This window comes from Nomascus leucogenys, chromosome 20 (assembly GCF_006542625.1).
Source record: "Nomascus leucogenys isolate Asia chromosome 20, Asia_NLE_v1, whole genome shotgun sequence".
NCBI lineage: Eukaryota > Metazoa > Chordata > Mammalia > Primates > Hylobatidae > Nomascus > Nomascus leucogenys.
Genome location: NC_044400.1, coordinates 75,538,942 through 75,551,586, shown reverse-complemented (window position 1 = coordinate 75,551,586; position 12,645 = coordinate 75,538,942). Strand labels below are relative to the sequence as shown.

Here is a 12,645-nt window from a genome sequence, read left to right as displayed (position 1 = left end):
CCTTGTGGATTTTGAAGTGTGTGGTTGATGTCATGTCTCTTTTAGGCTGGATTCTCTCCTGCAATGGAAGGTGCCCTCTCAACAGTTCTTTCTCCAGTATTGACTCTTAACGTAATTGCATGTCCTTACCCCCACTAAGGTCTTCAGTGTCTTTATCACACCCCTGCCCTCAGGTTAAAAGGGGAAGAAATCACATCATTTATAAAAGCAGTGATGGAGCATCAGTCTTTATAAGAAAAAAATAGAAGTTTATGATTGTCTAATGACAGTCAACTGGCAATTCATTACTGCAGTAGCAAGGAGACATCCCAGACCTCTGGCTTTGCTGTCAAGATTGAGTGCTGGGGTAGTTTTTACTCAGCATTAAAGATTTCATTGTCCATGCTGTTTTGTCGGGTATCTGTTGAAGATGTAGCAGTGTGATTTTTACTAACTTTGATTTTAGAGATTTTCAGTGTGTCATATTTAAATAATCTACTTTTGAAAATAGTAGTGTCTATTTGAGTATGTTGCTCACCGGGGAATGTGGCCTCTAAAAGCAACCATAAGATCCAAGAATGGAGCAGTGAGGGCCATGACCATTAGATGACTCCACGAAGCAGTCTGTGACTCTGTTGGTTGAAATCCCCCACACTTTCCTTTCCTTCTTCAAACCTTTTTCTCTATCCTTTGATTATGATTGGCTCCTGGCTGGATAAAGTGGTGCTGCTTCTGGGATAAAGCTGTAATCAGGCACTTGAGTCTACTTCTACTGGAAGATCCCAGATGAAAGGGAAACCCCATGAGCTCTGGCTTGCCTGAGGCAAAGCTGAGATTTGAGATCCAGATCAGACGAGAGCCCCCCCTCTATCAGAATCTCCACTCTCAAAGTACAGGTACTTCTTTACTTAACATAGAACCGAATTTCTGAGGTTTCCTAAAGAGACAACCAGGGAAGGATTTCCTGTGTCTGTCTCCTCTCATTCTTTGGGAAGTCTTAAAATTTTTCAACTTAGACTGCTTCCTTCTTTAAATTCTAAATTGAATGCCCTTATGTCTGTTTGATATGTATATTATTATTATATTCCTGGATTTTATTCTTGAACCCAGTTAAAGTTTCAAGGCAAACATTTGGTTTTCTGTCAGCCCACAAAGTGAGCAATGGTTGGTCAGTTATGGTCTTCTGTTGACTGAGGCAGAGTCACATGTTAAAAGTATATTTTATTAATAGCCCACAAAGCATACCAACTGCCAGCTTTTTGCCATGTCTAACTTTGAGCAATATTTAGTAAAAATATTCCCAGTTTTCGTCTGTGGATTACTTAAATGTGTCATCCAGGAAGTCACTGTAAGATACGTTGGTGAAAAAACCTTCAAGCTTAGATATTGTGTATACTCCTTACCTACTTACCAACTCATGCTTCCCAGAGTACCTGACTCAGAAACGTGCCTCAAATGCAGAAAAGCAAATCTAGTTCAGTATTATACAGGACTGGTAATGTCCTGGCTGTTTGCTCTATGGTGTGCTTGTTAATCAGCAGTAGATGATTGTGGCACATCCCTATTCTTGGTCCTGAAACCACCCTTCTGTCAACAATAGTACCTTCCTTCTTCCTGGGAACTGATCCCCCCTCTGGCTTCAATCAAGTGGTTTCAGTACAAGCTGCTGTGTTTCCAAATATCTTCTACCCTCTAGGTCATGGACCAGGGGTAGCAACCAGACTCAAATCAGGCCAATCAGAATCCTTTCCTAAGATTTTATTTTTAATTGGAATTAAGAAAAAGAATTGTTCTTAGTCCAGAGGCCTGGATTTCAGCAAACAAAGCTCAGGAGCTGTTGTTGGTGGCCAGTTTTCATTGCTGAGCTGCAATGAGAAAATTAAGGCTAAAATGCAGACAAAACAAGTAGGAGTTGAGTGAGTTCTAGAGGAGTTTTAAATATCTGGTTTAGTTGTTTCAGAGGCTAGCTGTATCCTTGCCCTTCCCATCTTTTGATCATTTAAACCAGTGGCTCTTGCAATTTTGCTTCTAGGGGATATTTGCCAATATCTGGAGACATTTTTGGTTATTACAGCTAGGGGGCTACTACTGGCATCCAGTAGAAAGAGGCCAGGGATGCTGCTAAACATTCTACAATGTACAGCTCTCCCACAAGCACCCCCACCTCCGTCCCCAGACAAAGTATTATCCAGCCCAAAATGTCAATAGGGCTTAGCTTGATAAAACCTGAACTTTAACCCATCCTTCATATATTACCTTAGTATTTTTCAAATCTCCTCTCCTTCTGTTTTGGAAAGCTAGCTAGAATTAGTTTATGCTTAAGAGGACCTTAACCTAGGGGCATACACACACACACAAACACACACTAATCATGAGTGTTGTTTGGTGATTGTACATATTTTCAGTCCCATATTTAAGATTTTTCAGTTTATAGCTGCCCTAGTATACAAATACCCCATCACCCAGATTTAGAAGGACTATTGATTCCCCTAACATATAGATTCAAATAGCTACTTCTAGGCTGCCTTGGGTACCTAAACAATACATATTCCAAACTATTGAAGCAAAGGCTATTCAGAAATTGCTACTTGGATTGCATCAAAATTATGCTGTCCTCCCTAAGATTTATTTTACGATTAATATTCAACTCATGTATTAGAGATGAAATCACTATTTTTAGGAATGATTATGATAAAAATCAAGTGTTCAGTTTAATAGAACAAAACATAGCTGTCATATGAAGTCCTTGATAAAGCATTGCTGGCACAAGGAACTGTGAGGGTCCACATTAGCATAGGCTGGACAAGCTACATTCCTCTTTGAAACTGTCAGAATGCATTGTACCTTTGATTCATCTTCCAACCTACATTCAAGCCATGGCATGGATTTCTTTTTTTAAATGTTTTAAATTTTACTTTAAGTTCTAGGATACATGTGTTTGTTACATAGGTATACATGTGCCATGGTGGTTTGCTGTGCCTGTCAACCCATCATATAGGTTTTAAGCCCTGCATACATTAGGCATTTGTCCTAATGCTCTCCCTCCCCCTTGTCTTCCACCCCACAACAGGCTCCAGTGTGTGTTGTTCCCCTCCGTGTCCATGTGTTCTCCCTTGTTCAACTCCCACTTATGAGTGAGAACATGTGGTGTTTGGTTTTCTGTTCCTGTGTTAGTTTGCTGAGAATGATGGCTTCCAGCTTTATCCATGTCCCTGCAAAGGACGTGATCTCATTCTTTTTTATGGCTGCATAGTATTCCATGGTGTATATGTGCCATATTTGCTTTATCCAGTCTATCACTGATGGGCCTTTGGGTTTGTTCCATGTCTTTGCCATTGTAAATAGTGCTGCAAAAAACATACATGTACATGTGTCTTTATAGTAGAATGATTTATAATCCTTTGGGTATACACCCAGTAATGGATGGCTGGGCCGAATGGTATTTCTGGTTCTAGATCCTTGAGGAATCTCCACACTGTATTCCGCAATGTTTGAACTAATTTACACTCCCACCAACAGTGTAAAAACGTTCCTATTTCTCCACAGCCTCTCCAGCATCTGCTGTTTCCTGACTTTTTAGTAATCGCATGTCATGGATTTCTTGATGGACAGATTGATGAAAAGAATGTTAGTGAATAACTTGACAAGGAGGATCTGAGACATGTAGCAGCTACCTGCAGTTAATCACCTAGATTAAGACCCAGATTTAAGATTACTTATATTTTACACACAATCTTTTTTTCTTAACTTTGACTAATTTTTTTTAAAAACTATGACTGGGGATGATCTGTGTTTCTCTTCCTCTGCCTTCCTCCATTGCTTTGGTTAAACTAAAATTAAACTAGCAGAGTATTTTGTGAAGCTGAGTTTCTCTTTGTGTCTTTCTCCTTGGCACACAGTTGACACATAGTAGGCACCCATTATAAAATGCCCATAAAATGATGCATGGTGATTTCCTGCAGTCCCCTAGCTGTAAATATTCTCTGTAGTCCAGAAGCTCCCAGATTTATATTTCCAGGTCAGACCTCTTTGAAACCCTACACTTAGAAACATCTATAGATGTCTACCTACCTGACATTATTTCTGTTACCTGAGTATCTAATAGACACTCAGTCTCCTTGCTGTTCATCACACATGCTTGATACACACCTGTCTTAGGGCCTTTGTACTTATTGTTTCCTCTACTTAGAATGATTTTCCCCAAGTATTTGCCTGGAGATATCTGCCTGTATAACTTTTACTTCTCCTTCAAACATTTTCTTATATGTCATCTTTTCAATAAGTTCATCCTGACCAACCTGTTGAAAATTAGAATTCACTTTTTTCCCTACACTCTTCCTAGATTTCCCTTACTTTGCATTACTTTTGCTTTTTGTCCCGTAACACTTTCACCACTTACCATACTTTGTTAACACACTTATTATTGATTTTAACACATTGATTATACTTATTGTTTATTATTTGTCTAAAATATGGCTGGATTGTAACCAAAACCCATGATCATTTAAATTAGGGTCTTTTGATTCCAAGTTAAATTTTTGTTACAAGACAGCCTACAGAATGGGTGAAAATTTTCGTAATCTATCCACCTGACAAGGGTCTAATATCCAGAGTCCACAAGGAACTTAAACAAATTTACAAGAAAAAAAAAAACCCTTTAAAAAGTGGGCAAAGGAATGAACAGACACTTCTCAAAAGAAGATATACATGCAGCCAACAAACATATGAAAAAAAGCTCAGCATCACTGATCATTAGAGAAATGCAAATCAAAACCACAATGAGATACCATCTCATGCCAGTTAGAATGGCGATTACTAAAAAGCCAAAAAACAACAGATGTTGGTGAGGTTGCGGAGAAAAAGGAATGCTTTTACACTGTTGGTGGGAGTGTAAATTACTTCAACCATTGTGGAAGACAGTGGCAATTCCTCAAATAACTAGAGGCAGAAATACCATTTGACCTAGCAATCCCATTAGTGGGTATCTACCCAAAGAAATATAAATCATTCTGTTATAAAGATACATGCATGCATACATTCACTGCAGCACTATTCACAATAGCAAAGACATGGAATCAACCTAAATGCTCATCAATAATAGACTAGGTAGAGAAAATGCGGTACATATACACCATGGAATACTATGCAGCCATAAAAGGGAACACGATCATGTCCTTTGCAGGAACATGGATGGAGTTGGAAGCCAATATTCTCAGCAAACTGACACAAGAACAGAAAACCTTATAACACTGCCTGTTCTCACTTATAAGTGGGAGCTGAATTATGAGAACACATGGACACATGGTGGGGGAGCAACACTCACTGGGGGCTGTCGAAGTGGGCACTGGGGGGAGGGAGAGCATCAGGAAGAATAGTTAATGGATGCTGGGCTTAACACCTAGGTGATGGGATGATCTGTGCAGCAAACCACCATGGCACACGTTTACCTCTGTAACAAACCTGCACATCCTGCACATGTACCCCAGAACTTAAAATAAAAGTTGAATAAAATTGTTTGTTGTTACACAGCAGCTCCTTCTTGTTAACTTCAAAATAATCCTGACATTTTAGAATGTGGCACTCCTGGTCTCCAAGTAACAAACTTCTTATGTAGATTTTATATATAATCTTTGTGCAACACACAAAAAAACAAGATTTTCACCAGATTTTTGGGATCCTCTCAAGTGAAATGTAGGATATGTGCCATAAATGGGAGGCAAGAAGGGACAGTTCAAAGAGGTAGGTTGTTGTATTCTAGAGAAGCAAAAACAGGGGATATGGTGAGGTCCAGATATGACATACTTAAGATACCACGAACAGACAAAAAACAAAAACAAAATAACAGTGATTTCAGATATGAGCCCTAAGTTGAAGTCCTAAAAGCAGGTGCTTTTCACATGGGCACTTCAGTGTCCTGTGCACTAGGGGGAGTGTCAGCCATGATCCATTTTATTTAATAGTGATTAATCATTCTCCTGAGCAGTGATGGAAGGCCAGCTAGTATTGAAGTTAAAAACATCCTATAATTGGACTCAGAATACCTTTTACTTTTGTGTTAGGATAGCCAAGGTCATTTGTTCTGAGGTCGCCTCTGTGGCATGATGACCAATCAGTGGTAAGCATGCAGTAAATACGGAGTGCTTCCTTTCTAGGCTAGAACATAAGGGACTAGGAGACTCGTATATTTTTCTAGCTAGCTGCTGCTTTGTAACTTTTTTTTTTTTTTTTTTTTTTACTGTGAATACATTTTATTTAGTAATTTTTGTTTACAATTGAAACTCTGGGAATTCAAAATTAACATCCTTGCCCGTGAGCTTCTTAGAGACACCAAAAAAAGTTTCAGCCTGTGTTCCATGTTGTTCTGCTGGGCTTTGTCCAAACGAACCTTTATGAGCCGGCTGCCATCCAGTTTCACGTGAATTCTCTTGCCCACGATTTCACTTGGGAAGATCAAGTCCTCAAGGCTTGCGTCGTGCACGGCTGTCAGAGTACACTCCTGGGACACTTTTGCTTATTTTTTGTGCGGCTTTTTCGAATTGGCTTAGGCAGAATTCTCCTCTGAGCAATAAAGACAATATGCTTTCCACTGAACTTTTTCTCCAGTTCGCATACTAGCCGGACTTGGATTTTCTGGAAAGATTTCAGTGGAGGAACGGGAACAAAGATTATGATAGCTTTCTGACCACCACCAACTTCAATTTCCTTGGCTGCCATAATATTCAGCTCCGTGAGCTGAGCCTTGAGGTCCGAATTCATTTCCAGCTCCTGAAGAGCCTGGGAGATGCCGGACCTCTTTATAGTACACTGTAAAGTATGGGTTGTTTCCCCTCATAATTGCATGGCTGACTGAGAGCTGCTGCCGAGCATCAAGAGGGAGTGTCATACTGCATATCGCTAGCAACACAGTGGACTGTGTTGCTAGCATTCTTTGGGACTCATCTGGCTTCTTGCCATTGGGCTTCACGATCTTGGAGCTCCAACTGAACATGGCCTTCTCCTTGCTGGGCACCGGCTTAGGAAGAGCTGCTTTTTAAAAATTTAAGTGTTATTTATAGATTAACATACAGTAAGCTTGACCTTCTTGCTAATACAGTTCTCTGAATTTCAGCATTTTATGTACAATAGTCCCATCCCCCACCTTATCCACAGTTTAATTTTCCACAGTTTCAGTTACTCATGGTCAACTGTGGTTCGAATTTTATCCTCTCACTTCATCACAAAATGAAAGGTGAGTACAGTACAATAAGATACTTGGAGAGAAAGAGACCACATTCACATAACTTGTAAGAATTCTTCTATTTTATTATTATTGCGTTTATTCTCTAACTCTACCTAATTTGTAAATTAAACTTTATCATAGGTATGTATGTATAGAAAAAACATAGTATCTATAGAGTTCAATGCTATCCTTGGTTTCAGGCGTCCACTGGGGGTCTTGTACTCTCTCCCTGTGTATGTGGGTTTTGTATAACCATTTCACAATTAGGATGCAGAACAGTTCCATCTCCCTTCAGAAACTCCCATGCTGTCCTTTTGTAGTCACGCCCACTCCCTTGAACCCACAAACTGTTCTCCATTGCTATAATTTTGTCTTTTCAATAACATCATATAAATGAGATCATATATACCCTTTGAAACTGACTTCTTTTAGTCGGCATAATGCCTTTAAGGTTGATTCTAGATGTGTGTGTATCAATAGTTCCTTCTTTATTACTAAGTAGTATTCGTTGCATGAAGTTACTACAATTATCTATCACCTGTTGAAGGACATTTGTGTTGTATCTAGTTTTTGGCAATTATGAATAGAACTGCTACAAATGTTTGTATACAGATTTTTGCATGAGCATACATTTTCATTTCTCTAGGGCAAATACCTAGGGGTAAGATTCCTAGGTTATCTGGTGACTGTATGTTTAATGGCATAAGAAACTGCCTGTACACAAATGTTCATAGCAGCATCATTCATAATAATCAAATAGTGAAAACAATCTGAGGATTCATCAACTGATGAATGAATAAATAAAATGTATATCCATACAATGGAATATTATTTGGCAATAAAAAATGAAGTACTGATACCTGCTACAACATGGATAAACCTTGAAAATATGCTAAGTTAAAAAAAAACAGGCACAAAGGGCCACTTACTGCATAATTCCATTTACACATGGTCTCCGACTTACAAAGGTTCAGGACATGATTTTTCAACTTTCACAGTGCTGCAAAAGTGATAAGCATTCAGTAGAAACCATACTTCGATTTTTTGTTTTTGTTTTTGTTTTTTGAGACAGAGTCTCTGTCACCCAGGCTGGAGTGCAGTGCTTGATGTCAACTCACTGCAACCTCCACCTCCCAAGTTCAAGCGATTGTCATGCCTCAGCCTCCTCAGTAGCTGGGATTACAGATGTGCACCACCACGCCTGGCTGATTTTTTTTTTTTTTTTTTTTAGCAGAGATGGGGTTTCGCTATGTTGGCCAGGCTGGTGTCGAACACCTGGCCTCAAGTGATCCGCCTGCCTTGGCCTCCCAGAGTGCTAGGATTGCAGGCGTGAGCCACTGCGCCCATCCCATACTTCGAGTTTTGGATTTTAATCTTTTCCCAGGCTAGTGATGTGCGGTACGACACTCCCTCTTGATGCTCGACAGCAGCTCTCAGTCAGCCATGCAATTATGAGGGTAAACAACCCATACTTTCCAGTGTACTGTGTTGCCAGCATTCTTTGGATATGATTTTGTCCAACTGTAGGTAAATACTTCTATAAGTGTACTGAGCACACTTAAGGTAGGCAAGGCTAAGCTACGATGTTTGGTAGGTTAGGTGTATTAAATGCATTTTTGACTTCCCATATTTTCAATTTATGATGGATTTATTGGGACATAACCCCACCATAAGTGAAGGAACCGCAGTATATGAAATGTCCAGAACAGGCAAATCCATAGAGTCGGAAAGTAAATCGGTTGCCCAGCGTTGGGGGTGTTGGGGGAAGTGGGGAGTCACCACTAATGGGTATGGGATTTTGGGGGTGATGAAAATGTTCTAAAACGGATTGGGGAAATATGATTGCACAAGTTTCGAATATACTAAAAACCATGGAATTGCACAATTTAAATGGATGAATTGTTTGCTATGTGAATTAGGGCTCAATAAGGCTACTATTTTTTTTTAAACAGCTACTTATTTTCTAAAGTGGCTGTACAATTTTGTGCTCCCACCAACAATGTATGAGAATTCTAGTTATTCCACATTCTCACCAGCACTTGGTATTGTTAGTATTTTTATTTCAGCTATTTTAATAGGTGTATAGTGATACATCATTGTTAATTAGCATTTCTCTAATAGGTAATGAGGCCAAATATCTTTCATGTGCCCCCTTGCCTTCTTTAATGAAGTATCTGTTCAAGTCTTTTGCCCATTTTTAATTTAGTTTTTTGTTTTCTTAGTTTTGACTTTGAGAGTACTTTATACATTCTGAACAACAAGTCCTTTGTCATGTGTATAATTTGCAAATATTTTCTCTTAGTCTCCCATTTAACTTCACTTTTCCTTCCCTGAAAGTAAATACTTCTTGCTAAGTTTCGAGTGCTATCAGAGCTTTATTATCTGTGTATTCCTGTGTCCTGAGTGCCTAATAAAGTCTGGCACAAAACAGATATTCAGTTAATATTTGATGGATGAATGAATGAATGAATTCCCTGTTTTTACTGATAAGCAACAGATTTTTTTTTCTAAGAGATAATAAATACATAAGAAGTAAATCTGAATAGATCATTTTCCTGATTAAAACACTCCCTTCCAGGTATCTCTTTAGAAAAAGAAATAAGTAATCTCTACTCTAGATTAGAAAGCGTGGCATGATCCAGCTTGATTCCTTGAACATTTTATGTTCTCCTCCACCTCACAGCCTTTGCATATGCTGTTCCTCTGTTTCAGACAGCTCTCATGGTATGCTTATGTTTTTGCTTCATAGAATTTTATTTGTAAATATGTGTTTAGTGTTTTTCTCCCTACCAGATGTGTAAATCAGTGACCTTTACACATTTTTATTCATGTATCTGCTAAAATAATTTTGAAAAAAACTGAGTAACCTCTCATATGTATCCATTAATCTGACATCTATAATTCTTTATCATAAGATTAAATAATGCAAAAGATATAGTTTTCAGTGTGCTATAAAACTTGACATTTTAAAGTGGAAGTTTTTATCACTTTCAAATATATCTCATGGAATCTGAATACCATATTTGATATCCACCATCATTTCTTGCAAAAACATTCTTAAAAAAAACTTTACAGTCATCAATTTTACAACCTTTTTCTCCTTGAACTCACATTTCCATTTCACTTTCCCCACATAATATCCTATCCCGGTTTATGCTTGGAAATATTTTTTAAATTTTTATTTCAGTAATTTTTGGGGAACAGGTTGTTTTTGGTTACATGGATAAGTTCTTTAGTGGTGATTTCTGAGATTTTGGTGTTCCTGTCACCCAGAAATCTTTTATTGATCATTTTATCATAGTTCTGTGCAACAGAAATAGATATGCAAATTGAAATTTAATTTTTAAAAAAATGATGACCGAAAGTCTCCAAGTGTTGTATGTTGAGTTGTTCTGTGTTGAGTTACCTTTGTAATTATTACTAGTGTACATGGATTAAGCAACAATAAAAATACACTATTTTAACAGAAGAGCCTCTCAAGGTGATGCATAGGTTTAGTTTTTTCTACTGATATGTGCAAGTAGATGAATATTACTTTTTTAAAGAATCTGACAAGGTTTTATATCAATTTCATTCTTTTTTTTTTTTCAGGATTTGAGGAAAATTTTATTAAGATGGAAATCCCAGAATTTATAAAAAGAAAGCTTAACTTATTATATTATATATAATATAGAAAAAATACAGATTACAAATGCATTTGACAGATGTATTAGGCTGTTTTTGCATTGCTATACAGAAATACCCAAGGCTGGGTAATTTATGAAGCAAAAAGGTTTAATTGGTTCATCATTCTTCAAGTTGTAGAATCATGGCATCAACGTTTGGTTGGTTTCTGCTGAGGGCCTTGGGAAGCTTACAGTCATGGTGGAAAGCAAAGTGGGAGCTGGCACATCACGTGGCAAGAGCAGGAGCAAGCGAGCGAGGTTGGAGATTCGAGACTTTTAAACAACCAGATCTCACATGAACCAGCTGAGTGGGAACTCACTTATCACCAGGAGGATGGTGCTAAACTATTTATGAGGGATCTGCCCCCACGATCCATTCACTTCCCACCCGGCCCCACCTCCAAGATTGGGAGTTGTGTTTCAACACGAGATTGGAAGGGGACAAACATTCAAACCATATCATTCTGCTCCTGGTTCCCCAAAACTGTTCCTCTCACATTTCAAAATACAATCAATTTCATTCTTAACTTTCATTTCTTAGTGACGTTAAGAGCTGAGAACCCTCATTTACATAAACAAGGAGATAAGAAGGGAGCTTTTGTTAGGGCACTGCCACCCCACTCAGTTCTTGGAACTTCCTCTGAATTACATGCCGAAACTGTCATTAACTTTTTTTAGTGACGTGCCAGACGACAACTCAGTTAGATTCTCTATTAATACATTTTGTTGGATGGAAAAAATTGGGAGCCCTTGACTTGTGAGAGGCTCTGTTGTCCAGTCATTAGAGTCATTCACGTTCTCAGCTTCCCCAGGATTTCTGAGCGTTGTTTTGTTTGAGGTTTTTATATCCGGGACAGCGCAGCATAGTGGGGGTGGGTTTGGTGAGAACTCTGTGTTTGTTTTCTGAAGTAGGAGAAGGAGATTGCATGGGACATGTGGGAAAGTAGAGCCTATGAAGTGTGTGTCATGGCAGATTCTCATGCAAATCTGCGTAGGAAGAAGACAGATGAAGGTTAGGGACCTAGACATCAGTTCCCTTGAAATTACATGTGCCACACACACACCTTAGCAATTCAGCCTCCACTTCCAGGGATACCCATCCCTCCGTTGTGTAGACTGCTGCTGAGAGCTACAACAGGGCAAAGAGCTGTGTATTTTTTTTTTTTTCTTCAACACAGTTTCCTCAATTCAAGGCATCTAGTAAGAACTCAATAAATTTTTTTTTCACTGATGTTGAATACAGGGAAAAACTTTTTATGTAAAATTTGACTCCAAACCTGTGAACCTTTTTAGTTTCATTTGAAAAGATATAAAAGGGAAAGTTTTATCCTTGAGTAGTCTTTTATGCCATGAAGTTAATTTTCAAGAACAGAAATATTCTTTTACAAGTACGGTTTTTATTAACTCCTAGCTTCTTGCTAACTTAGTAACACTGCCCATTTCCCTAAATTCTTTTTCCCTGTTTTCCCACTTACATTGTTTTAGGTAATTTTTACTGTTTTTCAAGTAATAAGGTTCCACTCAAATTCTTTACTAAAACAATGTTAGAGTGTTTTTGGTACATTTTACACTAATGATTAAAAAAATCATTAAAGCTCTGATACTTTATACTACAGATTAAAAAAATAGTGCTGTCATTTGTTTCCCTTTTGCCTATAGTGCTTTCGAGGTATCTGGCAGATACTTTTAGGTATGTTACACCTAATAGAGGTCTTTGTGTGTACATCAAATGAGTATGTTCTATGCTGTTTAGACATATTAACTGCAGATTGGCAGCTTCAT

The 12,645-nt window shown here is 38.2% G+C and overlaps 1 protein-coding gene and 1 pseudogene across 2 annotated transcripts in view; one reads left to right on the top strand and one right to left on the bottom strand.

Moving 5' to 3' along the window:
• Positions 1-12,645, top strand: part of STX18 (syntaxin 18) — a 120,669-nt gene that overhangs the window by 27,921 nt on the left and 80,103 nt on the right. The gene's annotated exons all lie outside the window — the stretch shown is intronic.
• On the bottom strand, positions 6,222-6,967 carry LOC100597277 (annotated as a pseudogene).